Source organism: Sarcophilus harrisii, chromosome X (genome assembly GCF_902635505.1).
Source record: "Sarcophilus harrisii chromosome X, mSarHar1.11, whole genome shotgun sequence".
Lineage (NCBI taxonomy): Eukaryota > Metazoa > Chordata > Mammalia > Dasyuromorphia > Dasyuridae > Sarcophilus > Sarcophilus harrisii.
In genome coordinates this window covers 6,006,841-6,031,731 of record NC_045432.1, presented here as the reverse complement: position 1 = coordinate 6,031,731, position 24,891 = coordinate 6,006,841, and the positions used below count along the sequence as shown (strand labels likewise).

At 43.5% G+C, this 24,891-nt stretch overlaps 1 pseudogene; it reads right to left on the bottom strand.

Moving 5' to 3' along the window:
• The window catches only part of LOC100928238, a 38,181-nt pseudogene extending 18,478 nt beyond the window's left edge, over positions 1 to 19,703 (bottom strand).
• Positions 19,704 to 24,891: the final 5,188 nt, after the last annotated feature.

Sequence of the window (24,891 nt, the reverse complement as noted above, 5' to 3'; positions counted from 1 at the left end):
CTTTTTAATATTCTTTTTCAATTTGAAGCTCCAGATTCTTTTCCTCCCATGTCCCTCCCCCATGGACTCAGAAGGCAAGCAATATATCAGCTATACACATGAAATCATGCCAAACACATTTCCACATCAATCATATTTCAGAAAAGGCAAGAAAAATAAAGTGTGAAAATGATGCTTCATTTTGCACTCAGAGTTCATCAGTTTTCTCTCTAGAAGGGGATGATATTTTTTCATCATAAGTCTTTTAGAATTAATTGTCTCGGATCATTGTTTTGATCAGAGAATTAAATCTTTCACAATTTTAGCCATTTCTTAATTGATGAGCCTCCCCTCATTTCTAATTATTTGCCACCACAAAAAGAGTTGTTATAAATATTTTTTTGATCTCTTTGGGATGCAGGCCTAGCAATGGTATTGCTGAGTCAGCATGCCCTTTGGTCAGAGTTACAAAGTTTTCCAGAATGCTTGTGCCGATATACACGCTACTGTATATCTTTTTCCCTCTTCTCCTCCAGCATTTGTCATTTCTAAGAGGTGGGAAATGATGCCTCAGCGTTACTTTGTTTTGTAGTTCTCTAATCAAAAATTATTTAGAACAGTTTTTCATATAATCATAGATAACTTGGATGTTTTCTTCTGAAAAGTGCCCGTTTAGATTCTCTGACTCTTTATCAGCTGGGGCGTGGTTCTTATTTTTATTAACTTGACTCACTTCTATATGCAGAGTATATATTTGAGAAATGAGGCCTTTGTCATGGAAACTTGCTGTAAAACTTTGTGATATTGTTTATGATCCCTTTTAGCAAAATGTAGTTTCTCTGATTATCCTTTTGAATTATGTATGGTTTTGCTTTTGCTTTGCTTCAGATCATGATTGGTCTTCCTGCCTCTTTTTTATTAGTTCAGCTCAAGCATATTAGATTCTGCCCCAATCTTTTCCCTTCACTGTGTGTGTCGATTCAAGTGCGTCTCTTGTAAACAACATATCGTTGGATTCTGGTTTCTAATCCATCCCGATAGCTGCTTCTGCTTTACGGGTGAGCTCATCCTCTTCACATTCACATTTCCCTCCACCTTAAGTTCTTCTGTTTCTTCCTTTCTCTCTTTTTGTCCTCTCCCTCCTCAGAATTTTGATTCTATTTTCCTTCTAACCAATGTCTCCCTTAATCTACCCTTTCCTTTATCAACATGCCCCCCCCCCCTTTCTTTCATCCCCTTCCCTTCCCATTTCCCTATTAGGTAAGTTCCATTTCTATACACAAATGTATCTATCTGTATATGTGCACAACTCCCATATATGTATATAGATAGATATTTTTTTTCTCTGAACTAATTTTGATAAGAGTGAGGTTCAAGCATTACCTGTCCACCTCCCCATTTTCACAATCCATGGTAAAAGCTCTTCCTTGCTTGCTTCTTTTATGGAAAAAATATTTCCCTGTTCTACCTCTCCTTTCCCTCTTCTCTCAATGCATTCTTTTTTCTAACTCCTTCCTTTCCTTGGAGATCATTCCCAATATAGTCATTTCACACCCATGCCCCTCTCTATGTAAACTCCTTTTAACTGCCCCGATGATGAGAAAGTTCTTATGAGCTACAAGTATCACTTCCCCATATAGAATTGTAAACATTTTAACTTTATGGTGGTTTTAAAAAAAACCTTTTTGTTTCTTTTGGGTTTTGTGTTTGAATGTAAAATTTTCTATTCAGTGTTGATCTTTACATCAGGAATGCTCGAAAGTCCTCCATTTCATTAAATATCTATTTTCCCCTGAAGGATCACACTTAGTTTTTTGGGTAGGTGATTCTTGGTTGTAACCTAGCTCTTTGCCTTCCAAAATATCCCATTCCAAACTCTTCAGTTCTTTTATGTGGAAGCCACTAAAACTTCCCATGACTATGGCTCCACAATGTTTGAATTGTTTCTTTCTGTCTGCCTAAAGTCTTCTCTCTTTGACCCGGGAGCTCTGGAATTTGGCTGTAATATTCTTGGGAGTTTTTATTTTGCTATCTGTGTCAAGAGGTGATTGGTGGATTCTTCCAATTTCCAGTTTACCCGCTGGATCCAAGATAATAGGTTATATTTCTTGGATAATTCTTGAAATATGTTGTCCGGGCTCTTTCTTTCATCATGCCTGCAGGTACTCCTACAATTCTTTTTATTTGTAAACATATACATAGTATTTTTTTCAGTTACATATAAATATTATTTTTTTGGTAAACATATACATAGTATTTTTTTCAGTTACATGTAAAGACAATTTTCACATTTGTTTAAAAAAATTTGAGTTCCAAAATATCTCCTTCCCTCTTCTTCCCTAGGATGATAAGCAATTTGATATAGATTATATATGTATAATCATGTAAAATATATTCCCATGTTAGTCATGTTGTGAAGGAAGAAACAGATCGAAAGGAAAAAAACACAAAAAAGGTGAAAAATAGTATACTTTGATCTGTATTCAGGCTCTGTTATTTCTTTCTCTGTAAATAGATAACATTTTTCATCGAATGTCTTGGATCATTGTATCATTGAGAATAGCTAAGTCATTCACAGTTGATCATTGGACAGTATTGCTATTACTGTGTACAGTGTTTGATTTTGCTCACTTCACTTTGTATCAGTTCATGTAAGTCTTTCCAAGTTTTTTGGAAAGCATCCTGTTCATCATTTCTTTTAGCACAATCATATTCCATTACAGTTGATGGGCATTCCTTCAATTTCTAGTACTTTGCCACTACAAAAAGAGCTGCTATAAATATTTTTGTGCTAGTAGATCCTTTCCTTTTTTTTTTTTTTTAATTCTCTTTGGAATAGAGATCTAGTAGTAGTAATGCTATATTCCTATAATTCTTAAGTTCTCTTTCCTCAATCTATTTTACTGGACAGTTGTTTTTCTGATGAAATATTACATTTATTTTTAAACTTTGTCACCATTTTAGGTTTTGTTTTGTTGTTTCTTGATGCCTCACGGAGTCATTAGTTTCCACTTGTCCAATTCTAATTTTTAAGGAATTATTTTCTTCACTGAGTTTTTGTACCTCTTTGCCCATTTGCCCAATTTTGCTTTTCTTTAGGTATTATTTTCTTCAGTATTTTTATGACTCTTTTATCAAACAGTTGACTCTTTTTTCATGATTTTCTTACTTTATTTTCATTTCTTTTCCAAGCCCCCTTCCGCCCCACACTCCCTCCCTCCCTCCTTCCCTCTTTTAGGACTTCTTTTTGGACTTGAGTCCAATTAGCATTTTTCTTTTAGGCTTTGTAGCTGTTTTCACATTATTGTCTTCTTCTGAGTTTATGTCTTGGTATTCCCTGCCCCCATGGTAGCTTTTTATGGTTGGACTCTTTTTTGTTATTGTTGTTGTTGTTTGTTGAGCAAAAATATTGCTCATTTTTTCTGTCTATTTCTTCACTTTGAACTTCATGTTAAAGTTGAGATCTGCTCGCTTGAGGATGAGCAGGAATTGTTCTAAGTTTCAGGCCTTTTTTGTGCTTTTGTTTTCAGAGACAGTTCTGGGAGTTTGCAAGTTTTTAGTCCTTCCAAAGTGGTGCGATCCTGGGAAAGGTACAATCACTACTCTTCTGATCGCACTCTGATCTTTACCAAGAAAGGGCCCCTGATCTCCTGAAGCCACACACGCTAATCGTCTTATCTGCGTTGGTATTGTGACCAGGGCTTTTGCTTCCTTGTGACCTGCGCCTAGTGCTTATCTCCTCCCTGGAACTGTAATCCAGAAGCCTGTGTAAGTGGTAGAGTTGCCAGTCAGCACCAGCTCTGCCCAATGCCAGCAAAGGCCCCTATAATCTTTTTCTGACTAGACCCGCTTACCATCTCTGGGCTGAAAATTCCTGAAGCTGCTGTGGCTGCTGTGGCCACTGAGGCCGCTGCCCCGTGTGTGGTCTCCAGAAAGCCTTCCACCAGAAATCTTCCTCCATGTTACAGAATTCTCGTGCCTACTCAAGTTTTCTTGGGCTGGGAGAATCCCTCGTCCTGAATTTTTGTTGGCTCTGCTGCCATTTAAAAAATTATTTTAAAATTGTTTGGAGGGGAATGTTGGTAGAATTCAGCTTGGCGGCCGCCTCTTACCTGCCATCTTGGCTCTGTCGTGAATTATCTTTTAAAAAGTGCTATTCATTTTGAAGGTATATACCAAGGACAGAAGTACAAACATTTCCCTGCAACACCTGAGGAACATACTTCCTCCTCTCTTGGAACATACTTCCTACTTCTCTCTCTTGGGAAAACACCAAGTACACATAGCATTGTTCCTGACAAGTTCACATCAAAAGGCTTATGCTGCTGGATGGATCTTTATTTCAGCTACTCCTGCCTGGGTCCCAAAGATTAATCCTTATTCCTTAAAGCTTCACAAATAGATTAGCTGTCTGAGAACTCCCGCATGGATTCTGCTTCTAGGCCTGCAGCTGCCTTGCTTTCCTAATTTTTGGAAGTTCACCACATTTGCAGCCTGAAGTTTTATTTCCCTGAAATCAAAGAGCAAATGATAAGGCAAAGATTTGAGATCCCTATTTATGGGCCCCATGCCGGCTTTGGTGAAGAGGGTTCAGGGCCTTTCCCTCTTACGGCCCAGTCTCTTTTCTCTGACTAAAAAGCCAGTAGGCATGAAGAAGTCAAAAGAAGAGGGGCAGGCTCTGGATGGCTTTTGCTTTTTGAATGTGTGATGAGGGTTTGGTATATGCGCCTTTGCTATGGAGAGACTGAAAGGCTCCTCCTGGGAGATTCCTAATGACATTTAATGAAGTACTCTGGCAAGATAGGGGGTCATGTGTACATAGTCAAGAGCTGGTTCTGCTTTTCTACCCATATGGTGAATGGGAAGCTCTTTGATTGATTGCATCAATATTCCAAAGGCCTGCATGGGCTTCAGTCCTCTCTCTCTCTCTCTCTCTCTCTCTCTCTCTCTCTCTCTCTCTCCCTCCCTACCCCACCTCAGTCCTTTGGGCTACTCTGTTTGTAGTTAAAGTCCTTTGATTGTGTTTTTTGGTGAAAGATGATGCTGTAAGGAGAAAAGGTGTGAGATCTTCTCCTCTGAGGTCAAGTGGCCTTAAGAAACAGGAGGCCCTCATCCTTGTTTTCTGTTCTTAAGGAGTAGTGTCTGAGCTTGTGAAAGGTCAGCAGAGCAAGCCATAGGAAGCTGGAAGCCGCAGCCCGGGAAGAAGCGCGCTCTGGGAGTACACGTCCAAACCCAGACTAGCCCAAGCTGAGATGAGCATTCTTGGGGCAGCCAGGTGGCATTTGGGCATGAGCTTGGTAGGGATCGGGGTTCTGTCGGACCTGGGCTAAGTGAAACTACTCTCTCCGGGGGCCAGGGCCGTAGAGGGGAGACTAGACCCCCAAATATTGGGGACGGCAGGATACATTTGCCCTTGCTAAATGTTCAGTCGGACTAATTGATGTGCTAAATGGCACTGAAGTGCAAATTATTGGCACTTACTAGCAAAGGGTGAGGCGGAGAATACAGTGCTGGGGATTCGGACCGATAGAGAAGCTATCCCGTCCCCAAGCCTCATGGTATTGTCGGACCCTGAGAGGAGGAGATGTCCCTGCTTAGCTCTGGAACGGTGGCCCAAAGCAATGCTTAGTGGGTAACAAGGGTGAGCCACTGTGGTTACTCAGTCAATCCAAATGGTTATCCTAGCAGAACCGGTTACAAAGTACATGCTCCCAGGTCCTTGTAGGGATGGCATCAACAAGTGCTCTGCAAAGGCTCATAGGGACTAACTCTTTTGCCGGGCCCCCATTACCTTCACCATGCACACTTGCCTTCCTAGTGGCACAACAACATGAGAGAAAGCCAATCGCTTATTACATTATAAAGACTAAAAAAGACCCCAAAAGTTCAGCAAACATACCCCATTAGCTGAGCCACCTAAAGCAGGTTGTGTTTGGTACCTCTAGTCTATCTCGTTTGCAAAGGAAGGAAGGATATATATATATATATATATATATATATTTTGCTGAGGTAACTGGGATTAAGTGACTTGCCCAGGGTCACACAGCTAGGAAGCGTTAAATGTCTGAGACCAGATTTGGACTCAGGTCCTCCTGATTTCAGGGCTGGTGCTCTATCCACTGTACCCCCCAGCTGCCCCAGGAGATATATTTCTAACCTGAAAATTCTTCATGTCTTTTCAAGGCCAGGTAGCCATGATAATTGCCTAGCATCCAGTTGTCTTTTTTGTTCTTTCTGTCGACATGGCTGTACTTGTCACGTGTATTGTTTTCCTGGTTCTGCCTTCAGTTTTTGTTAGATCCCAGAAGTCTTGGGAAGTCGATTTCACTTTGGATATGCAGCGCATCCTGAGTGCCCTATCCCGGGGCAGTATTGGCCAGTGGTCACATGTCATAGTAGAGTGACTTGGATTTCAAATCAGGAGAGGCCTGGGTTTAAGGCCTGTCCTCCACAGTAACAGTTGCATGACCCTCTGCACGTTACCACCTCTCCCAAACCTGAGCTTTCTTATCTCTAAATGGGGAATGAGAGCAATATCCAGCCCCTAGCGTGGCCGTCCCTGTCCCTGTCTCTGTCTAATGCAATCCTCCACGGCAAGAGTTTGTCTTCAAATCTCCAGGCTCTCCGTGCATGTGCATGGCCGGGATTTACTGCCTGCCAGGCCAGCAGATAATGAGGCGCTGGGGCCTGGGTCTTCGGCCTTCCTTTGCGTGGCTAGGGTACCACGTTTCCCTTCTCTTCCGTGCCATGCTGGGCACATGGGGTGCTTCCGGGGTCTTCTCAGCTGGTGGGCACTTCCTTAGTCATCTGGTGCCTTCTGGTATTTTGCATTTGCATCAGTTCAGTGAACACTTACAAGGGGTGATGAACTCAGAGGCAAGAAGAAAGCAATTCCTCTCCTCAGGGAGCCTGCCTTCTACTGGAGGATAGAATGTGTGCGCAGATGAACAAATACGGGAGAGACCGGGCAAGACCCTACCCTGACAGCTGGGCCACGGCTGATCTTTGAAGGATGAGGAGACATCAAGGGAAGGAGGCCGTGGGGGGCACTGCTTGTTTGTTCTAATACTTGGGATCCAGAGATGGAGCGGGGTCTGGGGAACAGCTCGGAGTCGACTGGCTGAAGTGTAAACAACTTGGGAGAAGAGGAATATGGAATGTGCCTAGGAAGGAAGGTGGCATCCAGCTCGTGGCGGCCCCCAAGTGCCAGGCTGACATGTTTGTCTTACCCTGCGTGCCACTGGGAGCCACCGAGGAGTTCCGAGAAAGGGAACAAACATTAACAGATCGTTCTGGCAGCTAATAAGACGCCAGATTGGAAAGGGGAGTCTGCAAGCGGGCAGACAAGCTAGGTTTCACGTGTTACAGACAAATGTGGGCCATGACCTAGCTTGGCTTCAGGCAAGCTAGTTCATTTAACTGAGGCCCAGCTAACTAACCGGGGCTGCCTGGCAAGCTTCCAGGATCAGGAAGCTCGCTTTAAGTGTCTCTGCCTCACGCTTCATTCCTTTGCCAGCTTATTGCAATGTTTTTGTTTTCAAAGCAGTGAGCGCAGAAACTCCACTTTCTCCACTGAGTATCGTGGGAAAGGCATCGGGGCCGTGCAGGCCTTAGCAGATGGAAAAGGCGACTTCATAAAAAGGGGCTTGGATGTGAAGAGGAATGACTTTTTAAATGCTTCATTGATGCTTTAAAAACACATCTGTCACTTTCTAGTGACACTCATTAACACAACCATCCAATAGCATGCTCCCTTCTAACAAAGGAATATAGTTAAGCAAAACCAAGCGACACGTTGGCCGTGTCTGTCAGTGTCCACTTCCTTCTGCACCTACCTTCTTCTGAAAGGTAGGATCCAGGTTTCATCATGAGTCTTCAAAAGTTATAATTGGTCACTGGTCCTTCTTTCCTCCTTTCTTTCTTCCTTTCTTTCCTCCCTTCCTCCTTCCTTCCTTCCTTCCTTCCTTCCTTCCTTCCTTCCTTCCTTCCCTCCCTCCCTCCTTCCCTTCCTCCCTCCCTCCCTTTCTTTCTTTCTTTCTTCTTTCTCTTTCTTTCTTTTTTCTCTTTCGCTTTTCTTCCTTCTTTCTTTCTTTCTTTCTTTCTTTCTTCTTTCTTTCTTCTCTCTCTCTTTCTTCCTTCTCTCTATTTCTCTCTTTTCTTCCTTCCTTCTTTCTTTCTTTCTTTCTTTTTTCTCTCTTTTCTTCCTTCTTTCTTCTCTCTCTCTTTCTCTCCCTCTCTCCCTCTCTCCCTCCTTCCCTCTCTCCCCCCCTCTTTCCCTCCCTCCCTCCCTTCCTTCCTTCCACCATCCACCTCATCCAATATCCTGCAGATATCTCGTCCTTCCTTCATCCCATCTCTCACAAAGAAGTGGTTCTTTTCATCACAAATGTGTGCCCTTCCTTCTACGTGCAATCTTGATCCCCTTACATCCCATCTTCTCCAGAAGATTGCTCACTTTATCTCTAATCTTCAATTTCTCCCTATCTACTGTTTCCATGTTGCCTAGAAACACAACCATTTGTCACTTATCCTCTGAAAACCTACATTTGATCTAACCATTGCCCACCAACTATCATCCTTGATCTCTCCTTCCTTTTGTGGCTAAATTTCTTGAGAAGGTTGTGTACAATAGCTGCCTCCACTTCCGCTTCCCTCATTCTCTTAACTCTCTGCCTTCTGGCTTCTGACCTTGTCATTCAGCTAAACCTGTGCTGTCTCCAAAGTTGCCAATGATCCCTTAACTCTAAAGTCCTCGATCCTCAATTCTCAGTCCTCATTCTTCTCAACCTTTCAACAGCTTTTATTAAGTGTTGGTCTCCTCGCCTTTCTAGTCTCCATGAACTTTGGCTCTCTTCTAGAACTACTCTTATCCAAGTACTTGTTCCTTCTTCTCTTTTGCTAGGTCTCCTAAATTACCTCAAAGTTGTTTTCCTTTACAGAGTTTTTGCAAATTGTGCTCCTGGTTCTGTTCATTTTACCCTTCGTCAGTTCGTATAAGTTTTCCCAAGTTTCTCTGAATTCTTGTGAGGGTCAGCAAGCAATAAATTTATTCTCATTCAGTACCAATGAAACATGACTAATATAAAACTGTTGACATCGATGTTCTGTATTTTGTTGGAGCCAAATAAAGAGCGAAGGGGTCATGTTTGGTATCCTTAAGGGTTGCTGAGCTCCTGATGTTGTGAAGCACTAATTCTAGGATCCTGGGATCTCATCCATTTAGAATTGGAAGGGACCTCAGAGGGCCAAGGAGGAAGTGATTAGGGCAAGCCAAACCAGTTGGGGAACGTTTAGGAGTTTAAAGCCTCTTCTCCTTTCACAGTCTCTTCTCCCTCGCTTATTGAGACATTCCTCTCTCCTGGTTCTCCTCCCACTTCTCTGCCCTTTCCGTGTCCTTTGTTGGCTCCTGCTCCAGAGCATTACCCCTACTTGTAGATGTCCCTCAGGGCTCTGTACTGGGTCCTCTTCTCTCTCCTCTCTCTGTCCTGCTTCACTTGAGGATCTCCTCAGCTCCATGGACTTATTGGCCATCTCTATGCTGATGATTCTCCCATCTCTTTCCTACCTCGACCTCTCTGCTGACCTACAGTCCCACAAACTGCCCCTCAGACATCTCACACTGGATGCTAGTAGACATCTGAAACTCAACATGTCTACCACTGAACTCATCTTTCCCATAATGCCTCTGCCCCTTCTACTTTCCCTATTATTGTCGAGGATAATGCCGTCTTCTCAAGTCCCTCAGGCTCCCAACTTGCGTCATCCTGGATTCCTCACTATCACTCACACCCCATTCCTCCCCATGTCATCAAATCCTCTCATTCCTGCCTTCAGAACAGCTTTTATATATGTTCCTTTCTCTCCTCTGCTACACTGCCACCTGTCTGGTGCATACCCTCATCACTCCACATCTGGATTTTGCAGTAGATGCTAATGGGTCTGTTTGCCTCAAATCTCTCCCAGTTCCAATCCATTCTCCATCCAGCCACCAAAGCACAGCTCTGACTATGTCACTTCCTTATTCATTAAACTGTAGTGGCTCCCTATTGTCTCTGTTAGGTAGCAAAGCCCGTCATTCCCTACCTCCTTCTCCCTTCCCAGTCTTCTTATAACTTGCTTCTCAACGCGTAATTTTTGCTGCAGTCCACCTTCTATACCATCACCTTCTAGTGCAGGAAGCTTCAACGGCTCCTGAGAGTCTCGAGGGAAGTGCTGCCTTGGGAACTCTACCTCCCAGACCATCTGTGCGTAAATTTGAGGGGCCCTGTAAACTTGGATGGAAAAAACCGAAATTTTCTTTATTAAAACTGTTTATAGAATATAATGTGACATTAATATTAATGTTTATATAATCAATATATATTAATATAAAATAAATTCTCTTTATAGAATATTATAAAAATTGTTCTTTATAGAACCGGTTTCCTTTGTCATCTTATATATTTCATTTTATGCATTTAAAAATATGATTGTGAGTTTCTAAACTTTACCAACATGCTGCCAAAGGGGTTCGGCAGGGAGAGATGGGTAAAATGTAGCTTGCTTTGTTTGCCCCCTCCACCCCAACCTGTTCCAGCTTCTCTTTTTAGACGGAATTCACCTTTATTCCTCACTGATTCTACTTGCAGTCAATGCCCTAGCATGGAATAGTCCATCTCTGAACCTTTGTAAAGAAAGACTACCTGAAACCCTTTCCTGCTCACAGCCACTCCCAGCTCCAGTGCCATTTCCTCCAAGAGGCCTTTCTCTATTATCCTGATAGTTAGGGCGTTCCCTCTCCACCTCCAAATGTTTTTGCATTAGGTGTATCTCAGCTTGCCTTCTCTGTAGATATGCTGCTTCCTCCAGTCAAATGTTAGCTCTTTGAGGGTAAGACACTTCCTTGTTTGTCTTGCTTGTCCGGTGTTTCTAGGCCTTGGGCCTGGGACCTGGGAGGTGCTTCCAGCATTTTGACTTGACTTGACTTGAACGGCATTAGTGCTGCAGGGGAATTGAATTAGGCCTCACGGACTAGGAAGCTCCTTTTTGCTCCAAGTTTAAGCTTTTCTGGAGTGGAGCTGGCCAGACTCTTGGTGGCAGCCTGATGCTCATGGAGGTCATTTGCTTTCATTTCCTCCCCAGGCAGCAGTCTTGTCTCTAGCATCCCTCACATGTGGTCAGCCCGGCTTTGCTGGAGACATGTGGTTTTGAGGAGCTCACTCTCAGTACCTTGTGAGGCAGCTGGTTTCATTTTAGAATTGTTTATCCTGATCTCTGCCTGGCCACTGGCCCCAGCTGGCTCTGGAGGAGAAAGTGAGGCAGGTGACTTTGCACAGCCCTCCCTCACTTAAATAACCCCTTCACTTGCTTGTCACCTCCCTGACGTCTTGGTCCTCTTCAAGAACAAAGGATAAACAATTGTTAGCAACTAGATGGCAGTGGGAGCAGCTAGGTGGCGCTGCAGTGGATAAAGTCCTGGACCTTGGAAAAACCCATCTCCTGAGTTCCAGTCTGCCCTCAGATACTTACTAGCTGTGTGATCCTGGGCAAGTCACTTAACCCTGTTTGCCTTTGTTTTTTGTTTTTTTTGTTTTAATCTGTAAAATGAGTTGGAAAAGGAAATGGCCAATCACTCCAGCATTTTTGCCTCCCCCCCTAAAAAAACCCAAATGGGGTCACAAGGAGTTGAACACAATGGAAAAATTACTTAACAACCATTGGCAAACTCTGTTATATGCAATGACTAGGAGGCCTTCCCTGATAGATGAAGAACCTTTTCGGGGCCTTTTTCCTTCAGAGTGTCTGATGTTTGAAATTTGGCCTCTTTGCAATTTGCCTTTAATGCTGCTGCTGGGTCCGTCCTCAAGGGTCAAGAAGAACAGGGCTCATCTTCTTGCTTCAGGGGAGCTCTCTGAAGTTCACAAATAGGCCTGTCAGTCAGTGTGCTTTATTTTTCAAGCTTACTATTCCTAATCAATAGTCAAAAGACATTTATTAAGTGCCCATGGGCCAGGCATTGGACACTGGGTATCCAAAGGACAACCTCTGGCCTTGAGAAGCACATGATCTAATAAGGAAAGGCAGATCATGAAAGGAAGCGAAAGGTGATGCAGGGGGATGTAGCCAGTGCAGGGGCAGGTGGAAATCAAAGAAATCCCCAAATTGTGCAGTCATCCCTTTTAACTAGTCTTCACATGGCATCATTTTGAAATCTTTCAATGTCCTGTCTGTCCTCCATGGACTTATTGGCCTGCGATGGATCTACTGTGGTGGACGTCCCCTCCATCGATTTTGATCACAACCCATCTCCACCACAAAGGCCTCTTGGCCGGCTTGAGGGTTGGCCTAATATGTTGGGCCACCTTCTCCCATCCTGACATTGCACCACTTCCAAGGAGTCCATGAGTGTATTCATGTATAGGCCCTTCTCTCCCCCCCCCCCCCCCCCCCCCCCCCCCCCCCGCTATCTGACTGGCTTATCTTTTCAGTCACAAGTCTATCTGGTGACAGCCTTTCCCTGGGTGTGGAAGTCTGCTCTTGCTCACCAACCAAGGTTGGTCCTGGTCCTGGTCCCACACCCAGTCCTCTCGATGTGGCTTGCCTACATTTCTCTCATCTTGGCCACTCGGCCACTCAAGATCCAACTTGCGACTTTGGCTGCCATGTTATCATGGCGGTTGTAATGTTGCGGTTAGCCTTGGTGTCAGTGGGGTAAGCAGGAGGACAGGCCAGCTGATGAAGATGGAAGCTTCAGCTCCGGCCTCCAGTCGTCTGTCCTCTCCGAGTCTGTTCAATCCCCCCTCTAGGTGTGACTCTGACCTCTTAAATACTTTATTACAATTAAATGCATTCATCATACTGAGTTATATCGTTCTCTTGCTAGGGAACCATTATTTGTTGTAAGATTAGTTCAATCCTACTGAACTAGAGAACTCTTAATGATCGGGCAAAACTAGACAACCATCGTCTCATCAGTTCCACTGAGTTAACACCTTGTTGTAAGAATCCTTGCCTCAAGTATATTTCTCCAGAGTTCTGGCCCATTACAGGCCGCTGCTTGTAGTGAGCTCGGGGTGACTCCCAGCACTACAGTCCACCCCTGTACCCCTGTATCCCTCTTCCCCCCACCCCCAGCCTCTACTTGTCTAATTGTCTTTTTTGTAAAAGCCTGACAGAGGACTTCCCTTGACTGGTTGCATTCGGTTATTTAGATTTGGCCATTGTTCCAGCCCACGGGGAGCTTTGGGAATCTGGAATGTTAGCTTTCCCCTCCCCAGCCCCCCCTCGGAGCCCCCACCCCCAGCCCGGTGTCATCTGCAAATTGAATAAGCCTGCCTTTGTCCAAGTTGTTGATAAAAAACGTTGAACAGGACATTCCTGCAGTGGGTGGGAGGTTTGACTAAATGCCTCCGAAGATCTCTTCCAATTGGGAGATTCTGCGGTACTGAAGAGGTGACGGGGGCTTAGCGAGGGGACCCCAAGGTGCACGGAGAAGGTCGTGACCAAGCCAGATGGTGGTGGAGGGCCCATGGGCGGCCATTTTAGCGCACTTATCTGTGCTGAACATTTTTTCCTCAGGATCTCTCATCTCACCTCCCAAGGCCATCCCACTGCAAAGATGCAGGAACTTTGTCCCTCTGTTCCCAAGCCAGACAAACAGAGCTACCGAGCTTGCCAGACGGCCCCCACTCCAGGACAATCGCAGGAAGTTATTCCAAGCCTCACACTAATCCCAGTTGTATCTGGCAGGGGGCAGAAGGTCAGCCAACATCAGGTTTCGAGATCACCCGTGGCTACGAACGGTTCCACCAGTCATGGGGCCAGTGAGCACAGGGCAGACAGGCAGAGAAGGGTGACTCACACACAGATCGGCAGCGGTCCCGCTCCTGCCTGCCGGCCCATGTGCTCCGGGCCCTGATTGGGCAGGGAAATGAAAGGCAGGAGGTCAGGAGCCCTCGGAAGGAAATGATGTCACACAACTGAAAATCAGCTCCCTTTTCTTGGCAGGAGATCGCCACTGTACACGCTCTCCTTCCACCTACTGTGGCTGGGGATTCGCAACGATAACATCTTGGACTTTTTGCAAGTGGGCAGGGAGCAAGTGGGCCTACCTGGCCGACAGCTTGGCTTCTACTGGAGCTCGGCCAACCCTCAGCCCCCTTCTCTTCAGTGTTTCTATGAACAAGAACATCGGCCCTATCCCGGGAGGCAGTGTGCTCACTCAGGAAGGCTTGAGTTCGGGTTCTTCCTCTGCCAAGTACTGGCTGTGTGGCCTTGAATAGGTCACAACTCTCGGGTCCCCGGCAGCTCCCTACAAGAAGGTGTTGAGCTGCTCTGGGAGAGAAAGTAGCACTTCTTCCCGAGTGCTTGAGAGGAAGGGAGTGCAAGTGTTTGCTTTCCCCATTTTGCAGATGAGGAAACTGAGGCTTTGGGTAAGCAGTTTGAAAGTGTTTGAGCCAAATAAATAAAGCCAGGCCAAACAGCTGCTTCAGTTCTGGGACCACTGATCTGGTGGGCCTTCCTGATGAGGACTAGGGGACCTACTGGGGCACAGTGATATTGGCCGCAACATTTTATCTCCCTGAATTTTGGTGTGCACATCTGTAAAATGGACCTGTGCCCCGACCTGGGAGAGGGAGAGGTGCTAGCAGGAGAATGTTGGAGATGTGTTTGGCAAACCTGAGAGCACCAAATAAATGTCAGCTGTTCTCTTTGCTCTTCCTCCCTCCCTCTTTGTTCTTTCTTTCCTTCTTTCCTTTCTTCCTCCCTCCCTCCTTTTTCTTTCTTCCTCCCTCCTTTTCCCCTTCCTTTCTCCCTCCTTTCCTTGCTCCCTTCCTCCCTTCCTTCCTTCCTTCCTTTTTTCCTCCCTTCCTTTCTTCCTTCCTACCTTCCTTTCTTCCTTCCTTTTTTCCTTCCTTCCTCCCTCCCTCCCTCCTTTCCTTCCTTCCTCCCTTCCTCCCTCTGTTCTTCCTTCCCTCCCTCTTTCCTTTCTTCCTTGTGATTTCATTGCTGTGTCAGCTCTCTGGCATAATTCAGATTGCAGCCAGTCACCAAATGCTGGAGGGTCCCAAAGGGGAAGTGACACACCCCCCCCCCCCAGCCCCACTTCTTACCCCGCCCCTTTCAGCTGCTTAGTAAATTTGAACCCAGACCTTTCTGACTCCAAGTCCTGTGGTCTCCAGGGTGCCACGCCTGCCACAGTGCTTCTCCACACTCCCATAAATATATTCAACCGACATCCACTTGTTGACCACGGAGGCTATTGTCAGCTTTTTGCTACGCTAGTTAAAACAGCTCTGGCCATGTTTGGAGTGACAGGAAAATATAGCTGAGGAGTCACTGATAGGCCTCGCTGCCATTCAAAACTCTCAACAACCCGACATCTAGGAGGTTGCCCAGATTTGTCACCCCAACATCTAGGAGATAACTGAGATTTGTCACCTCTACATGTCACCCTGACAACTAGGAGGTCACCCAGATTTGTCAAAGCATTCAGCAATTGTGCTGTTTGTTCATTTCAGTCCTGTCTGGCTCTTTGTCTTCACAACCCCACTGGGGTTTTCTTGGCAGAGATACTGGAGGGCTTTGCCATTTCCTTCTCAGCTCATTTTACAGATAAGGAAACTGAGGCGAACTGAGCGAGGGGTCACACTGCTAGTGCTTAGCCTTGGGGTTTCTAAATCAGCTCTGAGCAATAGCCTCAGGTTTCCTGAGGTTTCTATAGTTTCCAGCTGGTCCCAGGAAGGGAGATGCGTCTTAGGATTTCCAGCTGCCAAAAAAGGGAAAGGAATTTACAAGGGCCACGGGGAAAGGTAAAGATTTCCATTCAAAGCCGCTGCGCTGGAATTTAGGGTGGACTCCAGGAGAGGAAGGAGGGCAAAAGATAACTAAGAAAAATGACATGAAATCGAGTTGTAAATGGATCACCGAAGCAGAAGTATTCTGGGAGTTCCAAGCAGCATGTGGCTGTGATAAAATGAAGCCCGAGAGCCCCCCTTCTTATCTGGGTTGAAATAATTGAAGGCTTCGGCTGATTAGCCGGCCATGAGGAAAGCCTCAGCCAGTGGAAGGACTTTCCTCACAAATGAGCGCTCAGGCTGGAGCCAAATAGAAAAAAAGCCCAAAACCTGCTGGAAGCCCCTTCTGTCGGTCCCTGTGGCCCTTTGGGGGAGTTGGAGGGCCGAGGCCCGCCATCCCACCATGAGCCCTTCTAACGGCCTGATCTGCTGGCCCTCTCGGAGCTGCCCATTCCTCTCCAGAATGTTTGAGCCGCTGGGAATGGCCGTCGTGGTACAGTGGCGGATGCCCCGCGGAGCTGCCGAGGTTGGACTTTGGCCACGTGGGGCTCATTGTGCCATTCTCTGTTTTTCTTTTTCTTTTGTGAGGCGATCGGGGTTGAGCGACTTGCCCAGCTAGTGGCAAGTCTCCGAGGTCCCGTTCGAACTCGGGCCCTCCTGACCTCAGGGCTGGTGTGCTGGCCACCGCCGTGCTGGCCACCGCCGCGCCGTCTAGCTGCCCCCATTGTGTCATTCCAGAAGGAATAAGGTGATGTCTTAAAATTACCTTCTGCATTTACCTCTCCCCTTAAAAACAACAACAATAACAAGAAACCCAACCCAAACCCAACCAATTGTGAAGCTGTTAAGGGAAGGGTGACCCGACTAGGTCTGAGAGGCCCCTCATCCCATCCATGGCGCGGGGCTGAAGGAAGATTCTGGCCATACTAACTCTGAGACCTTCCTAAGTGGCAAAGGCATTGCAATTTAGGGCAGTGTTATTCCATGCTTGAGAAACCCCCCCCCCTTTTATTTTAATTTTGTTTTCAGTTTTATTATTTATAAACCAGTAACTAAACCCCAAACACTAGTTTTCTAGACACCCTAATTCCCCAGGCTGCCGACTGCTTCATTGTCTCCTAAACTTAAAAAAGCCTTTTTTATTGATGCTTTTTGTTTCTAAATTACAGTCATTTCCTCGTATACCCTTTCCCCCCTTAAATGAGCCCTCTCTCCTAACAAAGCCAAATCCCCTGACACGGTGATCTTGACTGACTGTGTCAGGACACTCAACACCCGTAATTGTCCCATCTCCTTTACAAAAGGGCCCATGCATTTTATCTAAGTCCAATAAATGAAGCACACGGTGGCCCAAAGTCAGCCCAAACACCTTTCTCTTTGACCTTGTTTTCTCCATAAACTGTGAACATAGAGTTGGAGAATTGGTCTAACTCCCTCATTTTACAGGGAAGGAAATTGAGACTCAGGAAGAGTGAAAAGACTTGTCCAAGATCACACGGTTACAAAGTTCCTTTGTCTCCTAATTCAGTGCTTTCTACTTCATCTCCCCTCTTTTCCCCAACAGAGCTGAACTCAGAGAGTATCTTCATCTTGTGTAAATTCAGGTTTTTGTTTTTTCGCGCAGTTTTTCTCACAGACTAGTGAGGCTCAGCTTTTCATTGTGCAGATGAGGAAGTGGGGGCCTGCAGAAGAGAAGGCCCTTGTTAAGGGGCCTTCCATGTGAGGGAAATAGTGACCCCCACCTGACAGCCTCGGGGGGCTCCTGATTCTTAATCCACAGTTTCTTTCTGGATCTCCCCCACAGTCCCCAGTAAGAGGGATCTGGCAGCACTGGGGGAAAGCAGTGTCAAAGAAAGAAAGGTGGGTGAGAACAACAACAGCTTCTCCTTTCTCCTCCCCCCACCCTGGTCTCATGACATTGCTGTTGCCTTGAGCCCACAAGCCGGGGCCTTCCTGTGGCCTGCTTGCACTATCACATTCTCCCTTCCTCCTTTCTCTCTTTGCTGTCTCAAGCTCTGCTCTCTGCCCCCCTGTATTAGGATCCTCTGCTTCAGTTTCTTTGTCTTGTACAGTGGGGATTGGGAGCTTTTGGGGGTGGAGGGAGATGTTGGGCATGGCCTGCAAGCCTCTGGAGCCCCAGAACTGATCACGCCATCCTTTCTGAGGATTTGGAAACCAAACCTGGAGCTTGGATGAGGCACAGGAGGCTCAGACCGTAGTGTCAGGGATTCTCCCAGCCTCACCTGCTCAAGGTGACACAGAAGCAGGGCACTGTCTCCCTCCATGGGACAGTCTCAAGGAAAGGGCAATCAGAGCATGACAGCCCAGGCCATGACTGAAGGGCAGAGCTTACATACTCTTTCCTCCCTGGCCTCACTTGTAAATGAGCTATGGACATAGCTTGCAAAGGCCCAGAGGATGGGGAATACCACAGGTATGCATGGATAGCAGCAGGACTCTAGACTTAAATAAATGAATGAATGAATAAGTCTCCCTCTCATTACATGTCAAAACAGTTTTCAGCATTCATATTTTAGTGTAATATTTCATGGCACTGTCATATTTACTCCCCTGCCATAAGCTTTTGCTTCTTTAATTTCTTTTGGGATATCTTTTTCTTTTTTCTTTTTTTTTTTTTAATAGCCTTTTATTTGCAGGTTATATGTATGGGTAACTTTATAGCATTGACAATTGCCAAACCTCTTGTTCCAATTTTTCCCCTCCTTCCCCCCACCCCCTCCCCCAGATGGCAGAACAACCAGTAGATGTTAAATACATTAAAATATAAATTAGATACACAATAAGTATACATGACCAAACGGTTATTTTGCTGTACAAAAAGAATCGGACTCTGAAATATTGTACAATTGGCCTGTGAAGGAGATCAAAAATGCAGGTGGGCAAAAATAGAGGGATTGGGAATTCGATGTCATGGTTCTTAGTCATCTCCCAGAGTTCTTTCTCTGGGCGTAGCTGGTTCAGTTTATTACTGCTCCATTGGAAATGATTTGGTTGATCTCGTTGCTGAGGATGGCCTGGTCCATCAGAATTGGTCATCATATAGTATTGTTGTTGAAGTATATAATGATCTCCTGGTCCTGCTCATTTCACTCAGCATCAGTTCCTGTAAGTCTCTCCAGGCCTTTCTGAAATCATTCTGTTGGTCATTTCTTACAGAACAATAATATCCCATAATATTCATATACCACAATTTATTCAGCCATTCTCCAGTTGATGGGCATCCACTCAGTTTCCAGTTTCTAGCCACTATAAAGAGGGCTGCCACAAACATTCGTGCACATACAGGTCCCTTTCCCTTCTTTAGTATCTCTTTGGGATATAAGCCCAGTAGAAACACTGCTGGATCAAAGTGTATGCAGTTTGATAACTTTTTGAGCATAGTTCCAAATTGCTCTCCAGAATGGTTGGATGTATTCACAATTCCACTGAGATATCTTTTTCTTTTGAGCAACCTCCTCTTCTGGTTTAGGAACAATTTGTTCCTTTTCAGTAAGGATCATCTCGATGTAGCAAGGAGAACTCATGGATGGGGCAATTCAAACCCATGGTCAGGAGCTGACCATACACTGAAGCATTTTGGGGGGCCTTGTTAACCTGAATATGCTCAAGAGAATCCACATCCAAACCCTTCAGTTGTGCATTACTCTCTGCATTTTTAAGCATATGCAGCAAGAATTCAGCACTCTTTTTGGGCCACGGACCCTGTGTCCAACCCCATTGCTTAGCCTGAGTACACCTGCCAACTCCACCATTATGTCGGCGGAAAGGAACATAGAATTTTTTCCATGTGACATCTTTCAAGTACTTGGTAGCTTTTTGGATATGCGTGCCCTTGATAGCTTGGGCTGTTTCTAGGTACTCTTGGAGTGGACCCGGAGATTTGATCCCCTTGACTTGCATGATTTCGTGGAGTTCTTTGGATCAAGAGAATAATACCTCACCACTTTAAATGATTACCTAGGACAGCTCAAGGGAAGAGCCATTCATTTTTTAAAAACTGAGTTCCACACAAGGTTTTGCAAAAGTGAATGATCTTTGAATGTGTTTGGAAAAATCCAAATTTTGAATTCCACATTTTTTTCCTCCCTCCCTCCCCTCCCCACTTCTTCCCTCTTCTCCCCCTCCCTTAAACGGTAAGCAATCTGAACTAGGTTATGCAATGTGCAATCATATAAAACAACTCCATATTAGTCATTTTGTGGAAGAAAACCCAACCCCCCAAAATGAAAGTGAAAACAGTATGCTTGAACTGGATTCAAACTCTTACCAGTTCTTTCTCTGAAAGCGGGTACTATTTTGCGTCATAAGTCCTTCAGAATTGTCTTGGATCATTGGATTGCTGAGAATAGCTAAGTTATTTATAGTTGTCCATTACTCAGTATTGCTGTTACCGCATACAACATTCTCCTGGTTCTGCTGACTTCACTTTACATCAGTTCATGTAAATGTTGTGGGGTTTCTCTGAAGTCGATCTCTTTGCCATTTCTTATAACACGATATTATTCTATCACATAGGCCACGACTTGTGAGATATACGGGGTGCTCAGGGAGGACTAGAACCTCTGGTGTTAGGGCTTGCCAAGCCCCTTTTAGGGCTTTTCATCTCCCTTTGGTATCCACCTGTCATCCAGTTCTCACCCGTGATTCTAAGATGCCGTAGCATGTGCAGTAACCCCACTCCTGGTAAAACTGTCTTGACCAAAAGGCTAAACTGGGTTTAGGGTAACCAACAAGTTTCAAATCCATTAGTGAGATAGGGGGACGTCTACCCCAAACATATAAAAACTTCCCCCTTGGGAATGGGGAAATGAGAAGAATTTGTTCCAAGAGCCATGAAGGCACTATGGAGCACTTCAAATTTGATCATGCATTGAAGATGCCAAGTCATCCATGGCTTCCTGGGCCATCACATTATCTTGACTTTTGTCAAGACGCTGGAGTTTGGTAATTCTGGAAGAGAGAGTGAGACCAATAACTTTGTGCAACTCTACCTCACTTAAATCCAATTCACACACAAATCAAGACATCATCCATAAAGTCACTGGTCCTCTTTGAAAACAGAGGACCATCAACAACAACAACAACCTATTATCAGCAAAAAGGGATAGTATTATTTCCTCTTTATCTATCTTTGTGCTTTTTATTTTCAAAATATATACATGGATAATTTTTGACATTCACCCCTACAAAACCCTGTGTTCAAATTTTTTCCCTCCCTTGCCCCCCCCCCCCCCCAGTTGACAAGTGATCCAATATATGTTAAACATGTGCGATTCCTCTATACATATTTCCACAAATATTACACTGAACAGGAAAAATCAGATCCAAAAGGAAAAAAAAGAGAAAGAAAACAAAATGCAAGCAAACAACAGCAAAAAGAGTGAAATGGTATGTTGTAATCCACCTTCAGTCCCCACAATCCTTTCTCTGGGTGCAGATGGCTCTCTTCATCACAAGACCATCGGAACTGATCTGAATCAGCTCATTGTTGACGAGAGCCACGCCCATCAGAATTGATATTCATATAATCTTGCTGTTGCCATGTACAATGATCTCCTGATTCTGCTCATTTCACTCAGCATCAGTTCATTTCAGTCTCTCCAGACCTCTCTAAAGTCATCCTCTTGATCGTTTCTTACAGAACAATAATATTCCATAGCATTCATATACCATAACTTTGTCAGCTATTCTCCAATTGATGGGCATCCACTCTGTTTCCAGTTGCTTTATGCCTTTAATTTCTTTATCTCTTCTTATTATTGTTGCTAGCATTTCCATAACTTCATCAAATAAGAATGGAGAAAATGGGCAGCCTTGCTTCATTCTTGTAGTTACTGGGAAAATTCCAGTATATTCTTATTTTTAAAAAAAATTCTCTCTTTTTTTTTAATTTGGAAAAAAGAACCGAGTAAGCAAAACAGAAAAGGAATACAAAACAAAATAAAGCAAAACAAAAGACAATATTGTTATGTGCCAGCAGAACACCAGGGAAGATTCAAAATATATACAACAAATGACCAGATCAAAAGTATATCTATTAGTAGAAGAAATTATACTCATGAATGTCCATTTTTTCTTTACTTCCTTATAAATTATTCTTTTGTTCTGTGCTGCACAACTTATTTACTTTATTCCTTTTCTCCTCTTTTCCTTCCCTCCCCACCCCCAAGCAACCTACAGTTAAGAAAAGATATATGTATACATATACTTACATACACACCACACACATATACATACTTCTTTCTTATCCCTGCTGACTTTAATTAAATTCTGCTCCATAACTAGTCTCAATATTGAGAAAGCTTCATCCAATCAGTCCCACTCAAAATGTTTCACATTCTGTCCTATTTTCTCATTCTTTATAATCTGTTTTGTTATTTCATAACTTCACCGGCTTCCCCTTGCCATATTCTAATTTTCAAAAAATTATTTTCGTCTTTGAGACTTTGTACCTCCTTTTTTTTTTTCCTAATCTTCACCATTAAATCTCCATTTGGATCTTTGTCCTATATTTGTAGTCCTTGAACCAAAAACTTTATTATGTTATTATGGTTTGTAAAGGATATATTTACTATTTCTGCCATTTATACTTATTTTCAATATCTCTGTGCCCTAATAAATGATCAATTTTTATAAAAGTTTCACATATTATATGATTGATACCATGTTGCTTATCTCCTCAAGGGGTTGGGGAGGGGAGCTAGAGGGAAGGAGAAAATTTGGAATTCAAAATATTAAAAAATTGAATGCTTAAAATAAATAAGCAATAGCTTTTAAAAAATAAAATAAAAGTTCGGTGCTGCTGAGAAATATGTATATTGTTTTTCAGTCTTATTTAAAAGATGTCAGAAGGTTTTTAGCTCTAGTTTCTCCAGCCATTTATTGAGTTCTATATTTCCCCCTTTGTTTATTTTTCAGTTTGATTTGTCCAAAAACGAGAGCGGGATATTATCACAAGTTTCTTTTCTTATCTCATCTGCCACTCTTTTTCGTTTTATTGGATTGCTAATTCATTTATAAGGTTATGATTGAGGTTTATAGTTTCCTTCATTTATAGAATTTTTTCCAAGTTGTGATTTCTCCCCTCTTCTCTTGTAAATACAATACTATATCTCTTCTGTTTTTTGCCTTGATATTTTTAAAGGTGGTCCTATTTCCCCTGGGTCTTTTCCCCTTCTGTTTGTTACCTCTTTTCCTTTGGAGTTTTGTTTATTAATTCTTCTTTCTTTTCTGATTTTATTTAGTTATTGAATTCTTTTTTCTCTCAGTTAATCAAAGAGATTCCTCCTTCTCTTTATCAACTACTCCTGTTAATTAATTTTTTAAACTTTTTTTGGTACATCTTTCCAAAAAGGATTTCTCCATTCATTATTTGTATTCTCTTTTCTGTCTAGTCTAGACTCTCAGTTCATGACCCCTATAATGATTTAGTATTCCTCATGAAATCAAAACTTCTGGGATGTACATTCAGGGCTCTACTCTCTAAGAACTTTCTGCCCCTGCCCCTAAACAAAATGTTTAGTCTGATATCTGGTTGGTCACATGACCTAGAAGTTGCTTTTTTTGTTTATCACTAACAAAATCTAGCAGAAAAAAAGAGAAATGTCCTTTAAAATAATTCCAAGCAATAACAAATACTTGGGGATCTACTTGCCAAGACACATACACACACAGGATGAATGTGAACACAAATATAAATTGCCATTGTGCCTCATTTCCAGAACAATGCCAATACCTGTAGGTGACAAGGAGGACACTACCACTGCCGCCTGATTACTTTCATTTCCATTTGCCTCAAAATTTCTTCCCTAGGTATATGGCCTCCCAAATTCCCCATCCTGTTAAAAAGTAGGATGAATGAGCTTTTCAGTCACCAAATCTCACAGACAATGCCTAGCGCCCTTCAAAGAACATCACCCTTAACCCATAGGAGCAGAGGAACCCATCTCACCACCAAAACAAGGCTTCCCTATTCCCCTCCCCTTTTTAAATCCTTCCACTCTTCTTCTCACCTATTCTGCTGGAGACTCTTCTCTTAATGAGACACTATAGAAATCACCTTCCCCTTAAAAGGAGCCCTCCATTTGACCTGGGAACATCACACATTACATTCTATTTCCCTAGTCCCCTGCCACTTTTGTGAACCTGTCCTCTTGGTAATGAGGCAGAATATTTTTCCTTTCTGTCCCCAGGCCCAACTCTTCACTATTACCTTAACCTGATTTCCACCTTCACTCTTGTCTCATTGATTACATTTAGAAAAGCGTCTTTTTTGGGTCTCTCTGTTATCACTCAGCTGTCTTTGGCTTTCACATTCCTTTATCCCATCTGTATTTCTATTGTCCAGGGTATTCAAGAAATAAATAATGTCTTCGGGTCTGGTTTTCTTTCTAAGAATATTTCAAACTCCTCTTTATTATTGAACATCTGTCTTTTTTATTTATGGTTAAGTTCAGATTTGCAGAGTAGGTTACCCTGGGCTGTATCCTAAACTCCATTGCTCTTTAGAACATTAAATCCATTCCCTTCCACATTTTTAGTGGTGGCAGAATAGTCTTGTATTCTTCAAATTTCCTTTGTAGTAGAAGAATTTTCTCCAGGTCACTTGTAGAACTTGTTTTCTGAATCGAATTGTTAAATTTAACTAGGTCTTGAGATTTTCAGCCTTCTGTTTTTTATGCAGTTGTTTTCTGGAGGTCTATGAATTCTTTCAATTGGTATTTTATTATTTGTGTTCAGAAAGCCTAGACAGGGTTTTTTGGTGTTTCTTGTATTATAGTGTTCAGTTTTTTTGATTTGGGTTCATCTGAGAGACCTATGATCCTTAGGTTCTCTACACTCTATCTTCTCTCTCTTTGAGATCAGTTTGTTTTGCTTGGATAAACAGCATCTTTTTAAAATGTTCTTGTTTTTTGCTTCTCATCTCTAGATTGGCTTTCATTTCTGTGTATTTATATCCCAATCTACTGTTCTCTCTTTTATTTCTTTTGTAAGACTTAGCCTTTAATATCCAATTTTTTTTCTATTGTGCCCATTGCTTTTTCCCTTATGGGCCTTATGGGTAGGCCATAAATTCTACTCTTAGAAATCTCATTTTGCTCTTAAACCTTTCAGA